This window comes from Toxorhynchites rutilus, chromosome 3, assembly GCF_029784135.1.
Source record: "Toxorhynchites rutilus septentrionalis strain SRP chromosome 3, ASM2978413v1, whole genome shotgun sequence".
Taxonomy (NCBI): Eukaryota; Metazoa; Arthropoda; class Insecta; order Diptera; family Culicidae; genus Toxorhynchites; species Toxorhynchites rutilus.
This window is the reverse complement of record NC_073746.1, coordinates 292630861-292657525: the sequence shown is the minus strand read 5'-3', so window position 1 is coordinate 292657525 and position 26665 is coordinate 292630861. Positions and strand designations below refer to the sequence as shown.

The window sequence follows — 26665 nt, the reverse complement described above, 5'->3', positions numbered from 1 at the left end:
GGGATTTCATCGTTCTCCGAGCCTGACTGTTTCGCAATAAAGTGTTTCCAGGAATGTGTTGATAAACACAGCGGTTTTGCTATCAATCCTTTACCGGAGGCCAGAAAAGGAGAGCTAATAATGAATGCTACCCAATGGGATGCTTGTATGGAATGTTTTGTATCCGAAACTAATGCTACAATGTTTAGAATCCCGAATGTTATGTTTTTCAATCATGTTAGTCATGCTCCGAACCACCGTTACTGTTTCCCGCTCTGCGATTATATCCATACCAACGAAACATAAACGGATCCGGGCAGGATCAAGCACTCTCCGCAGAGAGTCGAGAGTCTACCGTTCGTTGTATTATGGAAATCGGGATTATAACCACCGCCAATGATCCCGGGATACGCTTGCACTAATGATCCGCTCGATGCAGTTGAGGCAGAACATATTAATAAATGAAACATTGTTACACCACGTAAGCTCATTGTAATTTTTTGTTTGAATAATTGATTTATCCATCTAACATTCCCTTCTGCATTTATGGACACTCCTGTACTCGTGCGAAAAATCGTAACTCGTGTACTCGTAGACTGTGCGCGTCTCTGTAATATTGCTATTGTGTATTTTTAGGCGTTATTGGTATTTATTCAAAGAAAAAGATATAGTTGAATGGAAAAACTCCAGAAATTATTTTTGTCTTTAACTTCATTCAGTTTCAATAGCCATTTAATTCAGCCATCTCATTTATTCTCGGTCTGACCAGACCAATGTGTGAGTATAGGAAGGTTAAACGATTCTCAATTTTACACACGGAATCTTGTTTTTTTTCCTAATGAGCAATTCCAAATGAAATCGTCCTTAAAATACAGATTTTAAAAACATGTATTTTTGATTCGAGTGAAAATTTGTATTCCGTTTAAGTTGGAGGAAATATGAGTTTTCTACAGCAATTAGGATTTTTTTTTGACTCAAATGTAACTTTTGAAAAGGTCCTATCGATTAAAGTAAGAGAAATATTTGATAATTTATATCTCAAAAACTATGAGTCGTACCGGAATAGTGTCTTAGAGAGCATTATAAAGTGTTGATGTTAAAATGTGAAAAAATATACTCTGAGAAAAAAAGTACTCTTTTTTTCATTAACAAAAAAAAACTTTAATTTGCAATATCTAAGATATGTATTTTTTAATTTGTTTTTTAATTTTTTCATATAAAATAGAAGTCATGAAAAATTTAAAAAATGAGTCCAAGATGGTGAAACTATTTTTTGACGAACTTTGTGTAACATCGAATTTTCATGAATTTTCGAAACAGACGGATTTCACGTCAACTCGTTCAGATGTTGACATGACACTTTCAGAACATAATGAAACATTCTGGACGTGAAGACCGTACCTAATTAAGCCAGATGGCATACTTAGTTTTCCGAAAATTTATCTAGACGAAAAAGAGGTAAAGGAAAGGGTCAAATGTGTTTTATAATTTTTTTATAAATTTTTTTACTGGTAACTCCTACAAAAAAGTGATCTATGGGAGAGTTTTAGGAAAATAATTGAGTTTTCAGGAAAAAAAATACTGAAAAATATTTTTTGAAATCCTACACTGAAAAAAATTGATTTAAAAAAACTAAAAATCTATTTTCTCAATATCTCGGATTTTGATGAAATGGTAGATAAATGATAGGTAAATAAGTGCCCTATTATTTTGAATTTTATTGAAATTAAGTTTATTTCTTTTTTCAGTGCAGAAAGCCAACTCAGAATAAAAAACAATAAATAATAATAATAACAAAAATGTTGAATGAGTATTTTAGAGGTCTTTATTTCAAATCAAATGTAATAAAACTTATGACATATTTTGACATTAAATTCATTTTTATTCATCTGATCTTATACCATATACATGTTAACTTATATTCTAAGAGATACTTATCTTTCCTATTCTTTTCTTTTTATCTTACATTTTGAAGATTTTGAGATCATCTACTGAATTTGAAAACCATTTAGCTGCGATTTTATTTTCATTTCATTTTCAAGCAATGAAATTTTTGTGTTCCCGATATTGTTTTCGCGTGATTGAATAGTTCCTCAAGATCACTCGCCTTTTTTGTATACTGTTCTTTGGATACGTAACAGAAATTTCATTTCGTCATTTTTTATCATTTTTTTAACTACCCAATCATAAAGCTCTAGTACTGTTTGGATTATGTTTCCGTAGTCTTGGGCAAGACTTGCTCTCTTTGTCATTCGTTTTAGAGTCCCTCCTATTACATCACAGGATCCTTTCCCGTGGGAGGTGGTATATAAATGCTATTCTGCTCCTAGTCTGTAAACTTTTTTGAAATTATACAAACTGGCAACATTATTTTTGTTTTTGTAGTGTACTGCTGCTCCATCGGACATGAAAGTTATTTTAGTAAAATCGATTATGTTTCTGACAAATTCTATCAATTTTTCTATAAACAACTGCACTGCCACAGTGTCGTGTGTTAGAACTTCTGAAATAACTATTACTATTACGAATGAATAATCCTCTGAAAAATCACGAATTACTATTATTTCTCCTTGCGTCAAGGATTCTTCTTTATTTCGCAAAAAAGCAGACTACTGTTTGAGAATAAAGTCATGCTCTATGAGTTTGTCTATTTTATCAATGAAATACGGCACAAATTCATCGATTGGTTTCAAAATCGTTTCCAAATTACAACGTTCTGTGGTCAGCAATTGTTCCTGTATTATCAAGTAATATACAGTGATTTGGTCTCAACTGCGTAAACAGTGTGAACCCAGCATTTATGTTGCAAATTTCTTGAAAAACATTAACGCCTTGAATTAGGAAGTATCGATATAATTCTCAGCTGGTTCCGTTTCTGTCGGTTAATTGAACTTCTCTTTCAATTGCGACATTATTTCGTTAAAAGCGGTTGTTAATACCTGCACTGCATTTGTAATCCTTGCAAATCCTGGAGATCGCGACTTGACTCATGTTACTAAACAATGTCACACTGTTCTTTGTTGAATTCTGATGATTACTCAGAAACAAAATAATGCTATTTCTTTTCCGCCACTTTACATTTGCTGCCGGTCACGACTGCAAATCCTTGGTAGTATCCAAACAACTGCAGAACCATTTTATTCATTTTCGACACGACAATCCATTTCTTATGATCATATCAGGGGTTAGACATCAATTGAATATAGGCTACCCAAAATCAAAATCAATATGGCGTCATTTGTTTACCAATATATCATTTGCGAGGATTGAAATCGTTGAAATCACGGAGATAGTATGCTTTATTTCTAACTGCATGAGCGATTTTCATATTTCGTTTTCACATGGAGGTGTTCACATTTAACATGGAGTTTAAAGTTAGCTACTATTCGACTATATAACCGAACCGAGTTGTAAGCAACAGTAATTGACAGAACCAAAATGTCAGTGAACCGCAACAATATTGGGTACACTGGCAATATAAGGGATTTGACGTTTTAGTCATACCCCTGGATCATATCTACAGTGACTCTTAATAGATACAGAAAACCACAACAACTATTCGATACCTGACAAACCGATCAAGAGATTTTTGGCAGGTGGCTATTGTTTCAAAGCTGTTGTTGCTCTCTTGATTGAAACATACTGTATTTGACTACAAAATCAAAACTGAAAACTGTACCTCAGCACCCAAGAGATACCATAAATCCATTTTTTTTTTGCCTTAAACATACACAAGTTGCGATGTATGGAAGCAAACTTCGTCCCACCCAAAATTTGTTTTTTGTTATCAATACCTTCAAACATTCACGTTTTCTTACTATGAGCAAGTTCATGGGTCTAATCGCAGAACTAATCATTGATTGATCTTCTAATCGACCGCGTTGAATTAACCTTTTATTGTAAAATTCCTAGTATTTCTAACAAAACTCATCATTATAATATCAGATTATTTTCAGACACAATTCTCGTTCAAGATTTTTCAACCACTTGTAAATAACATGTTTCTCCATTACATGGAATAAATGTTTTATACAGAAAATATGATAGAATAAAGATATCCCTAAATCGGACAATTCCTGCATGATAGAATAAAGATAGCCCCAAATCGGACAGTTCTGCTCTTATCAACACATCCCGCGATCCTTTTTTTGGTATAGATAGGAGAAGATATAGGAGTGCGTTTCATCACATTAAAATCCATTTCCAGTTTAGAACAAAGATCAATTTCGCTAGCGCAAACATCAAATCGGCTAACAGCACTTGTCTAATCACCATAGATCCTTTTTTTTTTGACAGCTTGAGAATGAAATTCCAAAATTTAAGCCGTTAAGATACTTAAATACAATGTGATAAGATATAGTTTATTGTACTGTTCCCCCATTCATGAATCGAATTTACCTAATAAGAAAACATACCATATCCAAATTATTATTATTATTTTTTATTCTAATCCTACAATTGAAAACCACGAATACAGTAAAATAATCGATTTCAAGAAAATAAAAATAATAATGCAGAAGATGAAGAACATTATTTTTGTGTTTCGCAATGCTCTTAAAAATTCAGGAAAAAATTGCACCACATGTAGAAAAAAAGACACATACGAACGCATTTAAAGTAAAATTATAACAGAAGCGGGTCTCAAAGTTATATTTTTTTTTAAATTTCGAAATACCAGAAAATACATTAATTTATAAAAATATATTAATTAATCATTTGTATCACATTATTTTTTTTATTATCACATTTTTTGATGAAGAAATTGTTTGAAAATATTGATCGATACACCTTAGTAAGATGTACTTTCAGTATTTTTTTCATATGTTTGTCTCATAGCTATTGAGAATGGCGTGAAAAAAACGAGAGGGTGCATTTTTCACCATCCTATGGTGTACCATATAAGGACTGAAAAAAATGGTACTACTGCCAAAATGTTTTATTTAGTACCCTATACAATATTATTCATACAGTTGGAGATTTTGTTCGGGGGCACTTTTTACTCCCTTACCTAGCCAGACCCGTTGGAAATATAAAAAAAAAATTTTGTACCGCGCAACACTGAAAAAAATCTGAAAAAAAATCCCACATATCTATAAAAGCCGTAGGAACACATTTAAATAAGAATTAGAGTAGTACTGAATCTCTCAATCCAAAAAAAAATTAAAAATTTCAATATTTTTTTTAGTACTTCAATTTTTGATAAAATTTTTTTGATAATTTTTCTTGATACACCGTAGTAAGATGCACATTCAGTATTTTTTTCAAATTTTTATCTCATTTTTATTTTTATCTAAGTTTTTAAGAAAGGCGTGAAATAAACGAAAAAGTACGTTTTTAGATATAGATCCTATGTTAAACTACATAGGGGTTCAAATAAACCGCCAAAATTTCTTATTTAATATCCTATACAATATTTGCCATACAGCTGGTGATTTGGTTTGGGGGCACTTTTTACTCCCTTACCCGGCCAGGCCTTTTATGGGACATATATTATCTTGCATCAGTATCCTCAATACGGGGAGTGACAATATTCGCACCCCGTTGGCAACTGTCGATACTTATGCCGAGATTCGTCACTTGACAGCTCAGCATAACTGATACGATTCCTGGTGACCCACAATGTCTCAGTAACGGGGCAAATGTATTAGAAACAAATGTGAGTGGCACTGTCAACACCACCCGCCACCAGAAGTGATTGCTATTTATTTTTAATAGTCACTTCGGTTGGGATTTCTATTTGTGGAAGGAGAAACTAAGGGAGCAGTTGGTGATTGACTGGAAATAAGAAAATGTATATCTGCCGGGTGAGAAAGAGGAAAAAAACGCCACACGTCGTTAACTATCTCACATATTCAATCGGCAAGAGCGGGAAGAATGATTCGATAAAGTCCTTCTGAGAAAGGATAACCTATCAAGTAAAATTAGTCCGAATGTCGTGGATTATTTTAAGCGTTACGGCAGTGGCTGGCGAAAATCTTGATCAACATTATCATAGATAAAGTCCGTAGACTAACTCATTGTAGAGAACCAATAAGTTGGGAAAACTCGAATGGATTGCCTAAAGTAAGTTTAGTATCAAAAAGGGTTCGTCCGAAAATTAATTTTCTCGCGGAATGCGGCTAGACAGGGTTGTTTTATTTAAAACTTATTTTTCTCCGAAGCAGCAGCATCAATATCATCCTCTCGCTGACGTACGAAGCCTTCCTAGAATCGCATAAGCTATAAAGCCTGAAACAATATTAAATCGTACATTCACCTTAGTCATCGCTACTCGGCGCATGATGTGTTTTTCTTTAGTTTTGGATATTCTGGTTTGCGAACAAATAGATCGATCTAAGTAATACCAGACCATTTTTTCTATCAAATGTCATTTTTGTGTTGTTTTTTTTCCAAATTCTTTTGATTGTAACCTGCTCTGTGACCTGGAAAATTATGGACGAGTTCTGTTCATTGCGGAATTTCCTCCAATTTTCCAAGACAGATACATATACAGATGCATATTTCATATGAGCGCCAAACGTATAAGCGTGGTTGACCGCCCGATATATGTGAAATGTTTCCCTGTGGAAATAGCAGAATGGGATATATACACAGGCATGGAACTGAAGATAAGAAGTTATGACAAGTTATGACAAGTGAACTGAAAAGGAAAGCGGCATTCTAGGTACCCGAAAAATGAATGTGTAATCACATTTCCTGTTGTTCAAAAAAGGAATAATTCAATATATAATTTTCCTATGCATAAATCAGATTGTTTTTCTACCCGAACTGTCCTCGTGAGAAGCACTAATTTTTCCAAATTTATTCCGAAACTGCAAACGTCTTATTTCTAATGCCATTTTGATATCATGCAAACAACATGCAGTCCATTGAATATTTCTTTTCGATTCATACTTCACGATATCCATGGACTTAGAAAGCCTAACCCAACTTCTCTTAAGGTTGCTAAAAAGGACCAGGCAGATCTCGGTGTCGGATCAGGACGAAATTGATTTGAAACAGCATGATCATACTGCATAGTTCTTCAATTTTCTTCAGAGTTGATGTATAAAAAAAACTGTATCTGAAGTCAGCGATCCATCTACACATCATCTAACTTCAACTTCATCGCATCACAGGACACATAATATAAGGAACTACGGAAGACCCTTAAGTACACTTCTAAATTGGCTCATAGTTAGATTGTTCGATCTATATTTTCTCAGTCGAGTGTGTTCCAAACCGAAAATATTAAGCAATCTGTTGAGGACTACTGCATGAACAGCTACATTTTTCATTACAGAACTAGCTAACCCGGCTAACTACGTCCCGCCCAACATAGTCTTGTTTCGAACACTCACGTTGCCTCCCGAAATCGCTTTGCTGAACGTACATTCATGATAGATAATAAATGATGCTACTCTGGTATCAATTAGCGATTGAATTTGACACTTTTAGAACGATAATTTTTATTTATTTTTCCGATTGATTCTCAAAATTTTTTTGGCATATAATGGTGGTGGGCCTGGTGGCGACATTCTCTTATATCGATGTTTATTAATGTACATAAAAATAGGAAATGTGTATATATGTGGGAATACGTATGTATATCATTGAGTATCATCGAAAGGTACGAATCTTTCATTTCGCATAGCAATTTATACTTCCGGTACAACTTACGCCGAAGTCCTCATCTAATTCATTTAAAACTTTGATCGATCAGCTAACAAAATGGCTAAATGCGTCAATACAAAATATTTAGAGGAGTTTTGGGGATACATTAGGCCAAAATTTACAATGTTTGCAAAATTATAGAAGATTTTTTAAAACAGTACAAAAAACCTGTTTTTGGTTTTTTTTAAATCGATGCAAAAAATCTAATTTTTTTTGTCAAGATTAAGAATCATACAGAATTCTACCGAATTTATTTGAGTCCTTAAAACTGCTTTTCGATTTACGGAGCAGAAATATCTCTGTATTGAAGGATCCTACAAGAACTTTCTAGAAATGAAATGAAAGCTGGTTGATAAGGTTAATTGGATTTGATATTGACTTATCTAGCAAAAATTGTGTTAGTCCAGAAAAACAAATAGAAAAACAGGAAAAACAGAAAGAAATCAATTTTTTATTTCTTCTCGATATTTTTGGCCACTTCATCTACACCAGGGATTCTCAAACCATTTTGGCCAAGAGATCCCTTTTCCAGAATGAAGTGGTCGACCATCGACCCTATAGCCAAATTACTTTAAAAATTTTATCTTTATCTTATTCATACGAAATACTTAGCAATTCAAAAACATTACGGTTGGTTAAGTGATCGCAGTTGAAATCTGTTTCATAGTTAGCATTCAACTTTCGTGACGAGCAGACGCTCTTTGTTATCGCTGTCGCGAAAGCCGATCTCAAACTACATCAAAAGCTATTACAAACGTTTTGATTTTCGCTGCAACGGTGAACCGTTCTGTGTCATCGTGCGCAGCGACTCCGCGATGAATCGTCGCGAAAACACGTTCCGCATAGGATATGCGGGTCTACCAAAAAAACCCGACTATTCTAAAATCCACGTGTTTTGTGGAACTGTTCTCGGTCTAAAACAAGGAGAAGTGACGCGAATTCAGTGTAGCAGAACACTTGGATGCGCGTTTGTTAAAGTTTCTACCCCCGAGCTCGCGAGAAAGGTGTGTGAAGAGCACGACAACAAACACGAGGTGAACCACGATGGGAAAATATACCGTCTGCGGATCACGATGGAGGACGGAGCAGTCGAAGTGAAATTATTCGACCTATCCGAACACGTTACTGACCAAAAAATCGTTGATTTTCTAAGCGCTTACGGAGACGTTATCTCCGTACAGGAGCAAATTTGTGGCTCTGACCTATTCTTCCCAGGTATCTCTACCGGTACTCGTGTTGCGAAAATGGTGGTAAAGAGGAACATCGAATCGTGGGTGACGATTGATGGAGAGCTCACTCTCTTATCCTACTTCGGACAACAGCAAACATGTCGTCATTGTCGGGATTATATCCATAATGGAATCACTTGTGCCCAAAACAAAAAAATGCTGGTGCAGAAGTCGTATGCCGATGCTGCGAAACAGCCTGCCCCAGCAACACGAGCGGCGAAGAAACCGAAGCTGCCGACGAAACCGTCAGAGCCATCAAGATCCATGCCACCACCAAGAGCCTCAAAACAGCATGGGTCGATGCCAGATTTATCAGCGTCACAAGCATCGACCAGTGCGAATAAGCCGTGGGATAGCGGGTCAATGACTGATACCCAAAGTCAACGACCCTCCATTAGCAGCGGAGTGATTAGTAAAACTGCTAGGAGCAACGAAATCTTTTCTCCGATGAAGTCAGCCACCAACAGAAACCCTTGTGTTGTGACAAATGTAACAGCGCTTCTCGCACCTCCAAGTGCGGCTCAGCCATCGGACAGCGGGTCACTGATCGATACACAAGGTCAGCGCCCCCCTGCTAGCAGTGGAGTGGTTCGCAAAACTGCTAGTGGTAAATCCGATGGCAACGAAACAGATTCGTCGTCAGTCTCGACCGCTACCCGAACACTTCGCACAAGACCGCCGGGTAAGAAACGGCGAGAGGATAGCGATGATGAGCGTGGAGAACAAACACTCTAATGGATCGTTTCGCCAGCTATAACATCGCTACTATCAACATTAACACCATCACAAATCCGACCAAGCTAAATGCCCTCAGGACTTTTATACGTACGATGGAGCTCGACATCGTCTTCTTACAGGAGGTGGAGAATGAGCACCTTACACCGGAGCACCGGATATAACGTCTTGTGTAATGTGGACCACGCGAGGAGAGGAACGGCAATAGCGTTGAAAGAACACATCCAGTACTCGCATGTCGAGAAGAGCCTGGATGGTCGCCTGATCGCATTGAGAGTGCAAAACACGACACTCTGTAACGTCTATGCTCCTTCAGGAGCAGCGCTGCGTGCCGAAAGAGAGCGTTTTTTCAATGGCACTATCGCCTACTACCTTCGACACAACACCGAACATACGATACTCGCCGGAGATTTCAACTGTGTGCTTCTACCGAGTGATGCTACACACTACAACATGAGTCCCGCTTTAAATGCGACGGTTCCGCAACTACAACTACATGATCTATGGGTTAAACTGTACCCATCAACCCCCGCACCAACGTATATCACCCATAATGCGACATCCAGGCTCGATCGCATATACGTCAGCAATGGACTTTGTGCGCATTTGAGGAGTGCCGCTACACATGTGTGTTCTTTCTCAGATCACAAAGCACTAACAACACGAATTTGCCTTCCTCACCTCGGTCGCGCGCTAGGGCAAGGATTTTGGTGCTTACGATCACATATCTTGACACCACAAAATATTTATGAACTTCGGATCCGGTGGCAATTTTGGACGCGTCAGCGAAGGAATTACAGTAACTGGATGGCATGGTGGCTTTTTTTCGCAAAACCTAAAATTTCTTCGTTCTTCCGCTGGAAATCTCGAGAAGAATATAGCGATTTTCACAATGAACAACAACGATTATATGGCCAACTCAAAATGGCATACGACAATTATTACCAGAATCCTGTTATGCTAACGACCATCAATCGATTAAAAGCGCAAATGCTCGAACATCAACGACGTTTCGCGCAAAAATTCATGCGCATCAATGCCACGATAGTGGCCGGCGAAAACATTTCCACATTTCAGTTGGGAGAAAGGCGACGGAAAAATACAACTGTTACGAATATACGAACTGAGAATGGAGAGCTCTTGCGAGATCCTGCAGAAATCGAAAATCACATGTTCGAATATTTCAGGGGACTCTACTCAGCGACGGAGCGAAGCGATGAAGTTGTGAACACGTTTGAGTGTGATCAAGTAATACCGGCAGACGATGAAACAAACGCCTCTCTGATGAGAGAGATAACAACGGAAGAAATATGTACATCGATCAAAACAGCAACAGCGAGAAAATCGCCAGGGTCCGATGGTCTCCCAAAAGAGTTTTACCAGAAAGCCTTTGACGTCATACATAGAGAACTCAATCTGGTAATAAACGAAGCAAAAACGACACATTTCTATCCCGAATACGCAAGGGGCACTATAGTACTAGTGAAGAAGAAAATCAACGGCGACACCGCTCGAGCTTTTCGGCCGATCACGCTCCTTAATATGGACTTTAAAATCCTCAGCAGAATTATGAGAGCCCGTTTGGAACACGTGCTACAAAACAACCGACTACCGAGCGAAGCGCAAAAGTGCTGCAATCCCGGCCGTAACATTTTCCAAGCCACTCTCGGACTGAAGGATAGAATAGCAGAACTAATCGCCAGAAAGGGGAACGGAAAGCTCATCTCCTTCGATCTCGAACACGCGTTCGATCGGGTATCGCACTCATTCCTTCACCGTACGATGCTATCGCTCGGTGTAAACCCGTGCTTCGTCGCGCTTCTGCAGCGTATTGCTGAGAGATCTACCTCTCGGCTCCTGATGAACGGGCATCTATCGCGTGTCTTCCCCATCGAGAGATCGGTGAGACAAGGCGATCCGCTCTCAATGATGCTATTTGCGTTATACCTTCATCCACTTCTTACACGACTCGAGCGCATTTGCGGCAGTGACCTGTGCGTGGCATACGCGGACGATGTCAGTGTGGTGGTCACATCCACCCAGAAAATTGATCTTATTGATGATTTGTTCCTCCAATTCGAAAACGTCGCAGGGGCGAAACTGAATCGACAGAAAACGATTTCAATCGATGTGGGAGTGGTGGATGAAAATCGATTAATAGTACCACGGATACAAACAAGGGAAACGGTTAAAATCTTTGGCATTGTTTTTGCAAACTCCATACGGGAGATGGTTAAGCTTAATTGGGATGCGCTCGTCTCTCGAGTAGCGCAGAAAATCTGGCTTCATTCACTCAGGAGCCTTAATTTGGTGCAGAAGGTAACACTATTAAATATATTCGTCCTTTCGAGGATGTGGTATGTGGCATCGGTCATTCCACCGTATACTGTTCACACAGCTAAAATAACATCGATAATGGGGTCGTTTCTGTGGAAACGATTACCAGCACGGGTACCAATTCAGCAACTTGCGAGAAGTGAAAAACAGGGCGGACTGAAACTACAGCTTCCAGCATTAAAATGCAAGGCGTTACTCATAAATCGACATCTGAAAGAAACCGCTTAGGCGGCTCGCACACCGCAGCAATAAGCAACTAGCAAACTGCAGTACACAATATGCAACAGGAAACATATTTTGTTGTTCTTCGCATACCAGAGCAATAAAAACCCCTGACATTATGCAAACAATCGCCTTAATGTACGAAACTTGTCAAAATATGAGCGATAAGTTGCTATTCAACCGACACGCCGTGTTGCTAGCGACATGTGTTGCTCTGTAAAGGCGACAGCGATATCGTATTGCGTCGGTGTGCGAGATCAACAAAGATTAAATGGAAAAATCCATTGGTGATAATATTGCTTATTGCATGTTGACAGTTGCTAGTTGCTCATTGCTCCGGTGTGCGAGCCGCCTTACATTCCATTTTATAGTTCTTTCTTCGTACAAACAACTCCTTCACCGGCAAATACGGGAACAATTACCGCTATTAACACTTCAAATACAACGAAACCTATCCAGCGTGCTGATTCATAATTTCTTCATTGAGCAGACAGAGCAGCCTAGGATAGAGCGCAAGCACCCAGCGTCAGACTGGCGACGAATATGGCGTAATATCGCATGCAGACAAATTTCATCAAGCCAGCGCAGTGGTCTGTACCTCATCGTGAATGGAAAAACACAACATCGGAAACTTATGCATACTATACAGCGGGCAGATGGAGCAAACTGCCTCCATTGTAATATAGCTGTGGAAACAATAACGCACAAATTCAGCGAGTGTCCTCGAGTAGCGGCATCTTGGAGACTAATACAGCAAAAACTTGCAGTTATGTTAGGAGGATGGCAACGTCCCTCTTTCGGAGAATTATTACGGCCGTCATTAAATAACATCACAAAAAGCCAACGAATTCAAGTACTGAAAACCTTCACGAATTATGTGGAATTCATAAATGAAACAGAAGGGCTGATAGATACTGCAGCCTTAGAATTTTATTTAGATGTAAACATATAATGACAACTTTTATACAATGAATAAACTTGACATTGGAAAAAAAAAAAAAAAAAAAAGTAAAGGGCCTGGCCGGGTAAGGGAGTAAAAAGTGCCCCCAAACCAAATCACTAGCTGTATGGCAAATATTGTAAAGGATATTAAATAAGAAATTTTGGCGGTTTATTTGAACCCCTATGTGGTTTGACGTAGGATCTATAGTGAAATACGTACTTTTTCGTTTATTTCACGCCATCCTCAATAGATCCGAGATAAAAATTTGAAAAAAATACTGAATGTGCATCTTACCACGGTGTATCAAGAAAAATTATCAAAAAGAAATCATCAAAAATTTTAGTATTAAAAAAAATATTTAAATTCTGCAAAATTTTTTTTTGGGATTTAGAGATTCAGTACTACTCTAATTCATATTTAAATTTCTAGATTGATAAATTGGCTTTTCTAGATTGATAAATATCTTCAAGCTGCTTTTTTTCAAATATCTAATAATAAAAATAAAATAATAAAAAAAAATACACAGTACAAAAAATGTTAAAGATTTTCTGGCATTTAGAAATTTTGAAAAGAAAATATAACTGTGGAGAGCTTGCCACTCCAGAATACGTTCAAGGCGTGTTATTTGGCATAGAAATCTCAATTAAGTACTTCTAATAAAAATGAAACAAGTATACCTACGTTGAGAAGGCAAAAGTTCCACCGGGAACGTTAGTGCCATCTTAGAAAAAGGGACCTACTACTTTTACTACTTTTTAAAAAATCAATTCAATTGAACAAAAAAAAAATAATTGTTTTGGGCAGCTTTTGATCATTTGTTTAGAAATATTAATTGTGTGAGTAGATATTGGCACTTACAATCAATAAACTTAATCTTATAGCATCAAAAGCTATAAGATATTACAAACATAGGAAAGAAAGAAGAAAGAAGAAAGAAGAAAGAAGAAAGAAGAAAGAAGAAAGAAGAAAGAAGAAAGAAGAAAGAAGAAAGAATAAAGAAGAAAGAAGAAAGAAGAAAGAAGAAAGAAGAAAGAAGAAAGAAGAAAGAAGAAAGAAGAAAGAAGAAAGAAGAAAGAAGAAAGAAGAAAGAAGAAAGAAGAAAGAAGAAAGAAGAAAGAAGAAAGAAGAAAGAAGAAAGAAGAAAGAAGAAAGAAGAAAGAAGAAAGAAGAAAGAAGAAAGAAGAAAGAAGAAAGAAGAAAGAAGAAAGAAGAAAGAAGAAAGAAGAAAGAAGAAAGAAGAAAGAAGAAAGAAGAAGATGACGGTCAGAACGCAACAGCCAAATTATTGCCACTCTAGAGTTCTTCACCGTAGAACTATTTTTGAAATCTTTATATGAATTTTTGAAGGGCTATATGAAGTCTCTGGTCTACGCCAATAATCCGCTGACAAATCATGCATAGGAAAATAACATCGGCCACGTTATCAGTGCTATACGACAATTGATTCATTGCTGTATAAAGTAATATTTCAATCGTCTACCATTGATTTTCATTCAGCTTTTGACTGATCTCAAATAAATTTACGTACATGACCTTTATGGCATCTTCCACTATCAAAGATTTTAATAGATCAATTGTTGCTTATCATTTACGTAAGATCTGCTAAGCATTAAACACCATTTGCATGAAATGAAGTGTTTCGGCAATAGCTTCGACAAGTTCAAAATACAGTTTCACTATCCCAATGCGTTTTTTTTTTGGAAATTCTAATTTACTATTAAAATATTTTAATTTATTGTCTAAGATAAATGGATCGGAAAAAGATCCTCAGCCCTGTCATGCCTAGATCAAAATTAAAAGCAAAAACATGCAACGACAGCACAATGTCCTCGAAATGTTTCAATGTTTCACTCAATCTAAGACTAGCATTGTTTCGGGAAAATCTTGGAGGGATTCGGGAACTCACAATGATATTTGGATTTGTTTGATTCATTAGCATACACGCAGGCACAAATGCAAACATTTAAACGTGAATGATCGAACACCTCGAAAATGTGTATGTTACAAACAATTCGGTAAACGAGAAGCAAATAAGACAAATCATTTATGAGACAGAAGAATCCGGGTTGGTAAACACAAACAGCTACTCTTACCGATTGGTGTTTGTTTGATTTTTCGAACAAAAGTACTACATGTATCGAAACTCGTATGTAGCGAGTTGCAAAGCGTGTTGCTATCGATGTTGCGCGAAGAATCCCATTGATTGATTTCTGTGAGTCTGTTAGCATCTCCAGCTTCGCCCAGCCTCTTATTTGCCAAGCTCAGTTCGATTGAATATTCCTCGGTGATGGATATCTTTGGTGGGAGATTGTGTTTGCCATTGACGATAGGACGTGCGAAAGAGCAGACAAGTTAACACTTTTCAATATTTATGTTTATTTAGCTCGCGCTTGCGATATACACAGCAGCCGGAGAGAGGTACAGACTGGTGGCGCACAAACAGAACCGCTTCTGTCGAATTAAATATCCGAATTTTGAATAATGAATATAAACAGATGGGATGTTTCTCCGGTTATTGTGAATGGTACAGGTGGGATGGAAATTTAGCCACGCCGCCGCAAAGCAATCAATCGGAACATTTATTGTCCATCCCAATTTTGTGTTTGTCTAGGTCTCGTTTGGTTCATTAACTATAAGAAGAATGAAATATAATTATGGATAACCAAATACAATACATCTTTCTTAATTTAATTATCAGAATTTTTCATAAATTGTGATACCTACAAGTTATTCGTGTGGGCTGTAAGGATGTATATCCTCTCGCTGAACGTTCCAAGCTTCACATTATGGAATATTCCTCGAGCTTCTCATATAAAGGCATAAATTGAAACTTTCACAATTAGCAATTACCAGTTATCATCGATCAGCGAAAAAAAATCAAAGAAACCCTCTGATCGAGTGAGAACAACATTACACGAGATACAAGTACCGAATCGCCCCACGGTGTTCCGGCGGCTGCCACAAACGATAACATAAGCATTAATAACGTGTTCGATGTGCCGTTCGACATGGTCAGAAACACAACAGATAACAAGATAACACTCTTAATTGGTTTTTCGTTACAGTGGCATCGCACACCGCCAACTAACCATGGCGTTGAGTTGGCGAGGGCGATGAAAATTATTTACTGCCGAATTGAGCGAGTGATGGTAAATCCAACTAGCAGCAGGACTCTTTTGTTCCAAGGCAATTATTCGCTGGTAATCAAAAATGGTGCGTTGAAATAGGCCGAAAGTAGGTTAAGAACAGTAATATTTTAGTGTTGATATATGGATTATATTATCATCGGACAGTTTTTGCCTATCATTTGATGTGCACATTGCCTGATTGCGAAGCTTTCTCTGTGGTAGAAACAAATGAAAACGTGATATTTCGATTGGTAATAAATTTCATTGCAGTTAATAAATCGTTCACTGCGATTAAGGACCAATAATGAGACTAAATAAAATTTATGGCATCGGATAACAATGGTGTAATAAGCGTAACATGCTATATGGTTTGCATAGAAGCTCATCAGTATGTTGTATCAATATTGCTGAGAGACTGTCTGATCGAAAAAGGTATTATTGCATTGATGCTACTTCCTCTTTTTATTCAAATAGACGTATTACATGTTGTTTTTGTATCTAGCAATATGACGGCTAGGGTGCCAATAAATATATGGGAAAAAATCGACCCTAAAATTTCAAAAAATTTAAATTGCATGAAACCTCGAGATCTAGTGTCATCTCGAAAAAAAAATTTTCGTCAAAAAACGACACTCTGGGACTTTTTTCTAAGTTTTTTTTTCGGAGTACGAGACGAAACGTATGGTTTTAAATGTCAATGAAAATAATTATCTCGATTTTTCATTCAGAACTTGTTGCGAAATGTTGATTTGCACGATAATATACCCTATGCAAAATATTAGCTTATTCGAACTTCATTTATTATTGCAGACGTTAAAATTTGAGTTTTTTTAAAACCGAATAATCACCGGAAATCGGGGTTTTCAAAAAAAAATTTTGGTGCCAAATGTCTTAAAATTGCATTGCACATCGACATTTACAGTTATAAATTTGTTTTTTTTTTAAATCGACTTTTCAGACGGAAAAACGACCAAGCGCCAAAAAAAATATATTTTTTTCGGTGATCTTTCGGTTTTCAAAAAAACCCAAACTTTTACTTCAGTGACACTAATAAATGAAGTCTCAAAATATATCCCATCGTTCATCACCACGCAATCGAACTTTGACAGCATAGCTTCTGGGATCGTGAGTCTTGTTTTGTTTATCGTCGCGAGTTAGAATCACTTCCATCGTACATACTGTCAAATATATACTGGGAATTTGTGTTTTTGTAGAGAATGGTTTATCTATCACCTAAATTTATATTATCGCCTTCAAAATAGGCACCTCCTAGAGCAATACACTTTATCCAACGAACAATCCAGGTATCACAAATTTTTCTAAATGTATGCAGGAACTGAAAAAAATCCCGCAGCAAACTCTCTTTTATGTCTTCAATGTTTTCAAAACGGTTCCCACGAAGCGGTAATTTGAATTTCAGAAACAGGGAAAAGTCACACGGGACCATATCTGAAGAGTACTGTGCTTATTCAATTACATGCGTGCCATTTTTGGTCAAAAATTCGATCACAACGATCGTTTGATGAGCTGGTCCATTATCGTGGTGCAAAATCCAAATGCTATCCTTTCACAAATCTGGCCGTTTGTGACCAATTTTCTCTCTCAAACGCCTAATTATGCGTTGGATGAACGTGGGATCATAATTTGATCGTTCATGTCTTCAGCCACTTGATTGCTACAAAATTTTTGAAGAATATTGAGCTCTTTTGGCACTAGTCGTGCTGCAACTTTTCTCATGCCCAAAACATCTACCAAAAATATGACGAACGGTTTCGTCGGTTATATTTAATTCACGGACTAGCTCTCTCAAACTTAAATTACGAGCATCGAGCACCATTCCTTTTATTTTGTCGATTGGTTTTCATCAGTTGAAGAGGTGGATAATCTTCCTTGACGTGGCAAATCGTTCATCTCTTCTCGGTCGTCTTTGAATGCCTTATATCATTCATACACTCGTGTTTTTTGACATCGTTTGGACATTCAGCAACATTGTCAACGTTTCGGCACAAGAAGTTTTGTTAGCAACACAAAATTTCGCACAATATGTTTGACCAACAGAATAATCCATATTAAAAATCACCGGGCCAAAAAAAAATTTTCTTCTTTATTATAGTGACTTTTGACATTTTTGGCTGGTTCGTCCCTTTACTTCCATTTTTTGAGAATGTCGTGAATGAGGTTTGAGCTCGTAACCTCTTCATGACGCTGTAAATATACTAAGTGCTGTCATCGCGCTCAAAACTGAGTTTAATGCCACTGATAATAGTACCAGCTTTCAAAAAATTGAAAGATGTTCAGCGAGAAGCTTTGTGTCATTGTAAACAAACAATGCTTCAATTTATATTCTAGTGTATTGGTATTGATAATAACCATACACTGCATGATTTTTATATGTAAGTGTGCAAGTGTTTGTACGATCCCATCGACTAGTGCTCAATTATTTGGCGAATCATCAGGGATACGAATAGACGAAGAGAGCTCTACGTAAATCGAAATGTTTCCCGGGAGACAATTAATCAAGTTAGTCAAACAGTCCTTACACAAAGAGTGCTTAAAAGGCTAAGAATCCTAATCTTACACCATCTCACATCGGAAGACGTCTAAGTTTTGCCAAGGCTCACATGAACTGACAGTGGGGCATGGTATGTTATGACAAAGAATGTTTTCAAAAGAATACATTTTTCTATATACCATAACGAAAAGTTCTTCAATGTATAGGTTATCTTCAGTGACGAAAAACAGTTCAATTTGGATGAATTTGATAAATAGTATGCCAACACGAACTTTCCAGGTTATCAACCGAAATGGCAAGGCTACCAATTATTGACATATACAGGTAATCTTCGATATAACGTACATTTCACTTTCAAAATTGTACGTTGTATCGAATTGTACGTTATAACGTAGTCTATAATACATTATTGTGTTGCTGTTTTAGTCAAGTTAATGATTAACTTCAATCAGAAGACGAAGCCAGCCTTTCTCATGATGTTTTCCTTCGTACTGTTGATTAAAGCTTGATTCATTTAGAAACCGGAATCACTAAACCAGCTGTATTTCGGGATTTATTGAAAGTACAAAACTTGTTTTAGCATCACAATACAGGTAATTCATTGTTTTATCACAAAAAAATTATTGAAAAAAATTTTCCTTTACACTTTGGAAATGTGTACGTTATATCGAGGTAAAATGTATGTTATATCGAGTGACGTTATATCGAGGGTACGTTATAACGAGGGTACGTTATATCGAAGTTTCCCTGTAAATCTTCCGATTGTTTTGAATTTTCCATTGATAATACTTATGGTTTTTGAAATGGTCTCATAAAAACAGGACAACTAAAATTATCATATTTAAACTCAATAATTCTACAACTTACAGAAGCTGGACAGAGTGTATAAAATATCCAAAGTCAGCTTTTTCGATTTTTTCTAATCATCTGAAATATCCTCCAAAGTATTCTATCATTCTAATTTGGGTGAAGGCTAACTTAATATATAGAAGACGCAAATCTGATCTGCCGTGCTCCTGTAATGATGATTTATACGTACGTGGGGCAAAACTTTTTTTTTATATATAAAGATTCTTGGTCAACTTTAGCTAAAAGTTCTCCTATAACATATTAAATTCCAGAACTATATTCTGACCTGCATAACAATGCAAGAGCTGACTCGCTTCTTCGATTCATTCTTCTGCTGAAATTTTTTGCTAAAACTAATATTCCTTCGTTTTTATTAAAGCACTAGCTGACCCGGCAAACTTCGTCCCGCCCAACATTTGTTTTTTGTTATCAATACCTTCAAACATTCACGTTTTCTTACTATGAGCAAGTTTATGGGTTAAATCGCAGAACTGTTCATTGATTGATCTTCTAATCGGCCCCGTTTATAGTAAAAGGTATTTTACTATAAAATTCCTAGTATTTCTAACAAAACTCATCATTATAATATCAGATTATTTTCAGACACAATTCTCGTTCAAGATTTTTCAACCACTTGCAAATAACTTGCAAATGTTTCTCCGTTAGATGGAATAAATGTTTTAGACAGAAAATATGATAGAATAAAGACAGCCCTAAATCGGACAATTCCTTCTTCGAGTTCTGCTCTTATCAACACATTCGGTGATACTTTTTTATTGGTATAGATAGAAGAAGGTATAATAGTGCGTTTCATCACATTAAAATCCATTTCCAGTTTCGAACAAAGATCAATTTCGCTAGCTCAAACATCAAATGGACTAACAGCACTTGTCACTATGTAATTGTAGAAAATATGGAAAATTTCCCTTTTTACTTCAGAGTTTTCCGATTCCAGAGGAGGGAGGGGTGTCATACCATTGTAGAAACATTCCTCCCCCTCAGAAAGTTGGGAGGAGTGTTGAACCACTTTAGAAATGTTTCTTGCCCCCTAAAACCTCCACATGCCCAATTTGGTTCAGTTTTCTTGATTAGTTCTTGAATTATGCAAAAATTCATGTTTCATTTGTATGGCAGTCCCCCCCCCCTCAGAGAGAGGGGAGGAGTGTCTATTCATCATGGAAACGTTTCGTGTCCCCTAAAACATTCGCATGACAAATTTGGCTCCATTTGCTTGATCAGTTTTCGGATTATACAGAAATTTGTCTTTCATTTGTATGGCAGCTCCCCCTTAGAGAGGGGGCTGGAGTGTCTAACCAACGTAAAAACATTTATTGCACCCTAAAACCTCCACATGCCAAATTTGGTTTCATTTGCTTGTTTAATTCTCGAGTTATGCAGAAATTTGTGTTTCATTTTTATGGCAGCCCCACCTAAGAGAGGGGGGAGGAATATCTAACCACCATAGAATCATTTATTGCACCCTAAAACCTATAATTCGATTTCATTTGCTTGATTAATTCTCGAGTAATGCTTAGAGAAGGGGGAGGAGTATCTAACCACCATAGAATCATTTATTGCACCCTAAAACCACCACATGCCAAATTTCGTTTCATTTGCTTGATTAATTCTCGAGTAATGCAGAAATTTGTGTTTAATTTGTAAGGCAGACCCCCCCCCCCCTTAGAGCGGAGGGAGGGGACTCAAACTATCACGGAAACCTTCCCCGGCCCCAAAAACCCCTACATACCAATTTTCAATTCAGACAGACAGAAATCCATTATATATATATATATATATATATATATATATATATATATATATATATATATATATATATGTATATATATATATATATATATATATATATATATATATATATATATGTTCCATATATCAGGTTGGGTAAAGAAGGAACCCATAATTTTTCTCGGTAAATAGCAGAATGATGGCGTTAGAACGATAAGACAATTTAAGATTGATTGCCTTAGCTTTGTTTGTAGCATCCAAAACGAATATCAACAAAATATCAATTTTATTTCGATAGAAACGAAAACATGCTTCTTAAATTTCTATTCTTTATACAGGGTACCTTCAATATAACGTACATTTCACTTTCAAAATTGTACGTTGTATCGAATTGTACGTTATATCGAAGCATAACAAAGAGCTCAGAAACGTAGCTTATATTACTTAATTGTGTTGCTGTTTGGATAAGGTTAATGAATAAATTCAACTAGAAGACGAAGTCAGTCTTTCTCATGATGTTTCCCTTCGTAGTGTTGATTAAAGCTTGGTTGATTTAGATTTAGAATGAAGCAATAAATCAAAATGAAAACAAAATGCCATCGTCATCATAATCTTAGGATGGAATAACTGATCAGATCATTTTCACAATACTCAATAGGGCCGTAAGTTGTTTACGTGAAAATATCGGATTTATTTTTCCTCAACTTAATATTACAAATTTCGCAGCACTTGAAAGCACTTCTTCTTTACGTGAAAATATCGGATTTATTTTTCCTCAACTCAATATTATACATTTCGCTGCACTTGAAAGCACTTCTTTTAATTAAATTCAGTTATAATATCACGTCCCCAATACCTACCTTAGACGAGCACTTTATCCATCACATCAAGAGCACATTTTGCACCAGAGAACTTCCTCAATTGTTCGGGAAAACTTCGCAATAACAACTTTAGATGTAACTGAGCCGTGGAAAAAATGCTTCACACCATTGATTCCAACGCTCGACAAATAGTTTCATGAACAATGCTAGCACGCAAATTCCTCCGAGAATACCTCCAATTTCAGTTCAATATAATTTATTCCACTTGGTTTGTTGTTACGGCTGGTAGATGTTGTTTTTGTTGACGAATATATTTGGTAATTTCATGCGATTTGTTTTTTCGCTCACGTTATCCACATATGTTGTTATGAGGCCATAAAACACATTACTTTGTAATCTCCTCGGTCACCTGGCAGAAGTTTCGGGTAAACATTGCATACTATCAATCAACAGATTGTTAACACTTCCATCTCACACCATAAAATCCTACTTTCTGGCAGAAGATCGTAAAAATTGTATATATTTATGGGTATGAAAGAAGCAGCATTCACGATACAAGCAGCGTCAACAAGAGAATATTCACGTTTTCCAGTAAGCAGTAGATAACGCATATTTTAACTGGTAGGAAACAGCGAAAGACGATACAAAACCAACAGTCAGAGGAAAGGGAAGAAAATATACACTTTAAACACTAAACACTATCCATTCACAGTGTCACTTTTCCCCTATCGAACCGGAAGAAGAACCCGGAAAGCGACCCAACGAATTCCACGGTCACGGCTAGACTGAAGCGGAACGCGTATGGGAATTCGAACTTTAACACTGGCATAAACCACTTCCCACCCCGCCCAATTACGACAACCCACCCAAATCGGCCCCTCACCGACTCACCGACGAAACTGTGCAGGCGCGGCGAAAAAGATATTGACACACGGTCTCGTAGAGATGCATTCATCAGACTTGCGGAGAGATTCGAAACACGCGCCAAACCCGCTACCATTCATAACGGGATGGAAATCCAGAGAAACACCGAGAGGAAATGGAAAATCTGAGTAAAATTTGGAATGAGAGTGAGAAATAACTTTCTGGAGAGAAAGAACAGCACGTGGTCGCAACGGCGTGTTTACGAATCGCACATCAAGTATCACACCGGTTGCCGGGCACCGAAAGGATGCATTCTGTATGCAGAATGTAACGTTCCGGTGGCGTCACATGTTGGACTCTGTATCCCACGAATGCTAATAAATCATGATCGAATTCATATGAGCTGCAGAGGCGTACCTATAATATGTTTGCACCATATATTACATACGCAAGTTGAACCATGCAAAGCGACAGTTATGACATGTAATTTGCGCTTATGTCGAAAGGAAGTTATGTTTTAATAAGTGTTCGTTCTCGGAATCATCTCATTACCACCAGAAAAGTAACGGATGTTTCAGCAACACGACATAATCGATTTAACCTCTAGGATCTGAAGGAACTGGGTTGTATTTAATACTGAGAAATGAGAAATGATGATGTTCTCCGACCAATGGCTTCTATGCCTTCTGATAACATTCAATTAATTTAGTCATTTGCGTGGACACAAATTAAGGTACTAAAAGCTAGAAAATAATTAGGCAAGTAGCAGTTAGCAGTTATCACACCTCTCCTTCATTAGTCTAGGGCATTGATAATACTAAAATAAAATCGTGGGACATATGATGAGTCACTAATGGTGGATAATGGAAATCCAACGTGCCCCACGATTTATATCACAATTAAACCGTTTAACTTAAAAAGTTTTTTTACTTATTCTATTTTCTAGTTTTTAGTACATTATCTGTTTCATTAGATTATCTCTCTACAATAAAACCATTGTAATGTATTCTATAAGTCAAAAAATTTCATTTGATACCGATATTGAGTGGATTGCAGAAAATAAATAGTGTGTTCTCCAAGTCAAGTTAGTTCGTTCGATACACATATCTCAATCAACCTTTTTTTTGAGATGATATGCAGTTTTGAAATAACAGCAGAGATAAAGGTATTTTATAAATTCGGTCAGTTCCTATTGGTCAAATTTCTATTAATGTAGGACAACCATACAGACATACAAACATACATACGAACAGTTCAAGCTAAATAAAACCGTTTAATAAAGTAATGATTTTGAGAAAATATGTATTCCGCCATTTTGTAGTGGCAGCTATCTTGGATTTACATTTATCATGAGTAACCGTATTCTACTAGTCAAGCCCTTTCATTTGATACCCACTTCATTAATGTTTTGAGAAAATATGTAGTCAGCCATTTTGTAGTGGCAGCCATCTTGAATTTGCATTTTTCTTAAATAACCGTATTCTTCTAGTCATTTTTTCATTTGATACCAATATTGATGGGGTTTTGGAAAACCCATATTGATGAGGTTTTGAGAAAAAATGTGATCCGCCATTTTGTAGCGGCCGCCATCTTGGATTTTCAAGATCATGTAATACGCAGTTATATAATGACTACCGAGATAAAGGTGTGTTCCAAATTTCAGATCAATCGGTCAACTGGAAGGGGGTCAAATTTCTATTAATGTGGGTCATCGCTACAGACAAACATGTTACAAAGTTACAAACATACAAACAGATTACAGCTAAATAAAACCGTTTAAAAAACATAGCAGACATTATATCTGGGAAAATTACAGAGGATTACTTAAAGATGGTCATGTCGATCAAGCAAGCGATCGCATACAGAATGTAAAAAAACACCAAATCTAATAACACGCGCTAAGTTATTCTACTTCACGATGAAGTTCGGCCACACTCTGGAAAAACCCGTCAAGGAAACACAGACGCAGCTCCAATGGAAAGCTCTTCCTCGCCCAACGTATTACCAGATATAGCGACAATTTGTGTATTTACCGTGCTTACCCATTGGAAGTTACTATCAGAGTCGGGTTAGTCAGTTTCGAATTGAAGAAACGAGTAAGTTGGAAACATGCATTTCAGCTACTACAAGATCTTTTGACGTAAGATTACGTCTTTCGGGAACATATTGGGGTACAAATTGAAAAACGAAAATCGATCGCATCGTGAAAAATGTCCAATTTAAAACGCTTATTGCTCAGTCATTTCATGATGAATTGATGTGGTTTTTGCGTCAATCGATTTGGGCACTCCATAACAATTCATTTCATTGAAGAAAATAACGAAAATAGATCACGAAACTAACTATCGAACAACTGAAAAATCTAAACCATTAGCCAAACGGAAATTCCACGTTTCTGATTGGTTGAAATCGAAGGTACAAGTCTCCTTTTGTACTAACAATTAATGCTCAATCGTTTCATGATGGATTTACGAGATTTTTACATCAATTGATTTGGGCACTCCATAACAATTCATTGCAATGAATTGAATAATATATTACACCAAGGTTTTTTTTGTGCGGTTTTTTACGAGTTTTTTACGCGGATTTTCCAATTAACGCGGTTTTTTTACGCGGATTTTCGAATTAACGTGTTTTTTTTCACGCGGATTTTCCTATTAACGCGGTTTTTTTACGGGGTGTATAAGGAACTCAAACTATTGAAAAATCGTAAGCATTTTTCAAACGGAAATTCCGCGTTCTGAGTGAACGATTTGCAAAAGCAATCTATTCTCTCATCCAGTTCATCTGCACTCTTTTTTTTCTTTTATAGAGGTGAGGAACGCTCTACCAGCCTTACCTGGGAAGGGTTAACCAAGACGTCGAGTGGGGATCGCACCCACAAAAACCAAGCCCTCTACTCGTAGCCTCATTCCCCCTGGGACCACATCTAGGCGACTACTTCACTGCCCATGTTTGTATAGGAGACGTAAACGACAAAATGAACAAAATCAACTTTTTCGATGTTTCGCATTCTACACAATGTATGACGTTTACTCAACATGCAAACAAACATTTTTTGTTCGAAAACATTTGGACAATTTTGAAAAAACGTTTCCGAACAATCACTGTTTGTCCGCACAACAGACGTAGTTCCATACAGTTCTCATACATCGTTCAAAAATCAACAATTGTCAGTATTATGTGCTATAAGCTAAATTTATATTTGTATCACATTCTTTGTAGAGTCCAAACATGTCTGTCACGATAGTGTCTTATTACTTAGTGTTTCCTAATAGATGAATATAAGAAATCATTGAAACGCTGCTCATATAATGACTACATATAATTCTGTACACGATGAACAAAGAGAAGAAATTGTGTTTTTTAATGTTATAATCACCTAAATTTCTGCATTTGAATCTTCAAGTAGATAATGAAACAATCAGATCATTAGTAAAATTGAAATAATATTGGTTCTTAACATTATATCTCTTCGGATTCGACATTGGATTATTCCACATACTCAGCATTTACTCATACCGTTGGAGTAAGTAACTCCAACATTTTTATGCGATTGATCATGATATCAGTAAATCATGATGCTAAAATTACCGACATTGCAGAATGCCTTTACAAATTCAATTGAATGAAAAGCACGAACCTGC

General features: G+C 36.7%; 1 protein-coding gene across 2 annotated transcripts in view; it reads right to left on the bottom strand.

The window, feature by feature from the left end:
• Positions 1-22922, bottom strand: part of LOC129774886 (relaxin receptor 2-like) — a 113920-nt gene extending 90998 nt beyond the window's left edge. For both annotated transcript variants that reach the window (XM_055778933.1, XM_055778934.1), the window contains exon 1: positions 22194-22922. The gene's annotated coding sequence lies outside the window, so the exon portion shown is untranslated. The remainder of the gene's footprint in view (positions 1-22193) is intronic.
• Positions 22923-26665: the final 3743 nt, after the last annotated feature.